Raw genomic sequence first — 4,676 nt, 5'->3', positions numbered from 1 at the left:
CGAGTACCGTAAACACTCTTCAGCTAAGTAAGTAGTGCGGCACGTGGTGCATGTTCCAAAGTGAAACAACACGACATCGTATATGTCTTGTGTCCTTTATATAAGACGTTGCCAAAACCTTTGTTAGAAAATGTTTTCTTGTGAATAAATGTTTTATTGTCTTTTCTGAGATCTTAGAAGCTAATATTGTGAGAAACGAAAATCGTTTTGTTGATATCCCAAAGATCAGGCATATATGTAATAAACTAAGTTAATTTGTCAACGAATCTTAAGATTTTCCTTGGTATTGCAGAATGTTGTGCAATCTACTGCATGGGCGGGCCTCACCACGTCTTTAAACAGTTTGGCAAGACATCTACTTTTAAGTAGGGCAGTGCGAATTTCGTTACACTTTACATCAAAATTCCCCGCCATGGTAGTCTAGTGGCTAAGGTACTCTGTTGCTGACCCACAGGTCAAGAGATCAAATCCCGGCTGTGGCGGCTGCATTTCCGATGGAGGCAGAAATATTGTAGGCTCGTTTACTCAGATTTTGGTGCATGTTATAGAACCCGAGGTGGTCGAAATTTCCGGAGCCCTCCATTATTGCCTCTCTCATATTCATATGGTGGTTTTGGGACTTTAAGCATTACATATCAATCAATCATTGATCATCAAAATCAGGCTGTTGAAAGCTGATTCGCTTATAGCCTGAATACTGGCTACATGGTGTGCTATGGGCATGCGGTACAGTTTGTGGTGTGGTGTCAGTAGGCTTCCGGTACATTTAGGTAGGCCAATCAAAATACTATATCACAATGGAATAAAGGTGTGATCATGTTAACGTGCTCAGAACGAGAGCCAGAACCACAGCTGAAACTGCCAGGGCAGCAGTGCTATACGAAGTAGGCCCTATCAAAGATGTTAAATTCCGCCTGTTTTGCGTGTAAATAAAATACCGGTAACGACGACAACAGAGGCAATCTCGTAATTTTTATTGCACACCTGATTTTATCACAATTTTAATATATCTTTAAGAGAATACTACTAACAGCTATTTTCCGATAATGTATGAAAACAGCCATGGTATCAATCTCACGTAAAGAAGACATCATCAAAAGTATTCAATGCACAATACTTCTTTGCATACTGGAGGCACTTTAGGCGTATCTATCTATCTATCTATCTATTTATCTATCTATCTATCTGTCTATCTATCTATCTATTTGCTGTCTGTCTGTCTGTGTCTTGGTGCAGAAGAACTTGTTCTTGTGCCAGTTGTTGCTAGCTAAAATTTATATTAAAGCGCAAAATAGATAACAGAGAAAAACTATCACATCACAAGCGCTAAAAAAACTTTATTAGAAAGCCTGTAGCCTGCCGGATGTAGCCTTCGCGCCTTGATGGTTGGAACATAATTTCTGTGTGTCATCGACGTTAAATTAAAAAGGTCGGTAGCGCTTGTGGTGTTTTGTTCTGTGTGTACGTTGTGTCTTTATGGCGCTACTATACGATTTTCTGCACGTCTGGGTGCTCTTGTGGTACCCCCAATTAGGTTGGGGTAAAGCGAAATAGCGCAGCGTTGGCATAGTGGTTAGGGTACCAGCATCACGTGCAAGAGGTCCATGTACTGAATCACGGTGCCACTCAGTTTCCAACTGGGTTAAACCACTAGCCACGCGATGATATTGTTACACAAGACAAGGTAACTTAATGGGGGTTTTAATGGGCCCTGAGTCAGCGATCACAGTATAGTGATGATGATCCCCACCGCAATGGCTCGTACCCACTCAGAGGGATCGTAGTGGAAGCAACGTCGTCTTCATTCTCTACCCGCGCTTCCCTTGTGTTTCCTGGTAGTGATACTTCTTATCGTTCCTCCGGTCTCAGACGAAGCCCTCTGGGCGAGTCATTCTTGCATCCTTCGTGTAAACGGCTTCAGGCGGGCAACATGTGTCACCTCTGTCTGGCACGAAAGTCGGCCACTAGTGGTGACACGTGCGATTTCATAGTTGACCTCGCTTAGACAATGGAGTATCACAAAAGGACTGGCGTAGTGTGTCAGTAGGTTTTGGCTCAAACCACGTCTGCGTATTGGGGTCCACACCCACACTAGATCACCGGGGGCATAGGTTACATGCCTGTGTTAACTGTCGTAGCGAGTTTTGGAGGACTCTTGCGCTGCCAGTGTACGTAAACAGGCAAGTCGACGAATCTCTTCCGCACGACACAAAGTTTCCGCAATTGTTAAATTGTCATGGACGACAAAAGGAAAGATAGTGTCCAGCGTATGTCGAGGTGAGCGAGCGTAGAGCAGATAAAAAGGGCTGTAGCCTGTCGTTTCGTGTTTCGATGTGTTGAAGGCGTACGTGACGAATGGTAAAACTTCATCCCAGTTCTTGTGGTCGGAGGCGACGTACATTAACAACATGTTGATAAACGTTCGGTTTGTGCGCTCGGTGAGGTCGTTAGTTTGTGGATGATACGCAGTTGAGTGTCGGAACTTGGAGGCACACAAACGAAGTAATGATTCGACAATATGAGTGGTAAATCGTCGTCCACGGTCACTTATCACGCGAGGAGGTCCGTGTCGGAGGATGACTGAATGCAACAGGAAGTCCGAAACCTGGACTGCCGTGGCGGAGCATAGGGCAGCTGTCTCGCAGTACCGCGTCAGGTAGTCGGCGCATACAATTATCCACCAGTTACCTTTTGAGGAGCATGGGAATGATCCCATCAGATCAATGCCGACCTTTTCAAAAGGGGAACAGGGAGGCTTTACAGGTTGCAGGTGACCAACTGGACCCGAGGTGGGCCACTTGTGGCTCTGGCACTGCGTACAGCTGGCCACGTAGTTCTGAATTGTCTTGCTCATTTTCGGCCAATAGAACCGCTCTTTCGTGCGACTAAGGGTTCGTGCGGTACCTAGATGGCCAAAGGTGGGGTCATTATGCGTGAGACGCAAAACAGACGTTTGGAGGAACGCAGGAACAACTAGCAGAAAGCGGGCGCCCGTTGTGGACAAGTTTTTCTTGTAAACAAGACCATTTCGGACGCAGAATCAGCCTTCGCTTAATGAATTTCTCGCTCCAGGGAAAAGAGCTTTCAAGCTGGGGTCATTACTGTGCTCAGCGGCGAGCGTCACGGCATCGGGAAAGCCAGATGACAGAAAAGCGATAAGGTGGTCAAAATTATCGCCTTCACAATCTGTTAATGGTGGCGGCATTCTGAAGAGGCAATCCGTATCAGCGTGTAGACGGCAAGTTTTGTATGAAATGGTGAAGACATGTTCTTGCAAACGAATGGCCCATCGTGCGAGGCGGCCGGATGGGTCATGAAGGTTGACCAGCCAACACGGGGAATAGTGATCTGTGACGATGGTGAACGGGCGACCATAGATGTATGAGCGAAACAGTTTCACGGCAAAGACTACCGCTAGGCATTCCTGTTCGGTCACTCTGTGGTTGCGTTCAGGCTTGCATAAAGAACGACTTGCGTACGCCACAGCGTGTTCCTTCTTGCCGGAACGCTGAACGAGAACGGCACCGATACCGATGCCACTTGCGTCTGTGTGAATTTTCGTTGGCAACGAAGGATGGAAGTGCCAAAGTATTGGCTGCGAAATTAATAAACACTTCAGCTTGTGAAAAGCAGCATCACACTCGGAGGTCCACTGAAACGGGCTGTTCTTGCGTAGAAGGCTCGTTAGGGGGTGAACGACATCCGCAAACTTGGGTACGAACCGGCGGAATTACGAGCAGAGCCCGATCAAGCTACGCAGTTGTTTCACAGATTTAGGATGCTCGAACGATTGAATGGCCGCTGTCTTTTGTGGGTCTGGTCTAATGCCATCTTTTTCAACGAGATGTCCTAACACCAACGTCTGTCGCTTGCCAAAGTGGCACCTTTTTTAATTCAATACAAGGACAGCTTTTTCAATGCAGCTGAGCACGAGGTCTAGGCGAGTGTTGTGCTCCTCAAATGTACGTCCAAAAATTACGACATCATCAAAGTAACACATGCACAAATGCCGTTTTGAACCACGCAATATAGAGTCCATAAATCTTTGGAATGTCGCAGGGGCATTATATAATCCGAGTGGCATAACGTTGAATGCCATCTTTTCTTTGTCAGCTGCTTGCATTGGAATTTGCCAGTAACCTCCTCTCAGGTCGACAGATGAAAAGTAGGACGCGGAATGCAGGCAGTCTAGAGCGTCATCGATGCGCGGCAGTGGATAGACGCTTTTCTTGGTAACAGAAATCAGTCGGCGGTAGTCAACGCAAAATCTCCACGTACCATCCTTCTTCCTCACTAGAATAACGGGTGCCGCCCACGGACTTGCCGACTCCTGTATTATTCCCTTTTCGAGCGTTTCTTGGACTTGCTCGTTGATGATCTTGCGCTCCGATGGTGCCACTTGGCAAGGTTTCTGCCTAATGGGATGCGCCGACTTAGTGTGGATCTGATGACGTATCCGGGACGCTGGGATTAAGGGTATTTGGCTGTATTTAAAGAAATCGAACACTTTTGAGTGCTTAGATAGAACGTCAAGCAGTGTATGACGTTCCCTTTGGTCAAGTGACTTGCTGACCATTTGTAGCAATGGGGCATCTTCTGAACCTTCTAAGCCTAGATGTTCATTTTGGTTTGTAGCATCAACAAGCGCAACCACCGTCGTATATGACTCGGGTTTA

The sequence above is a fragment of the Rhipicephalus microplus genome, chromosome 1, assembly GCF_043290135.1.
Source record: "Rhipicephalus microplus isolate Deutch F79 chromosome 1, USDA_Rmic, whole genome shotgun sequence".
Classification (NCBI taxonomy): domain Eukaryota; kingdom Metazoa; phylum Arthropoda; class Arachnida; order Ixodida; family Ixodidae; genus Rhipicephalus; species Rhipicephalus microplus.
This window is presented reverse-complemented; position numbering follows the sequence as displayed.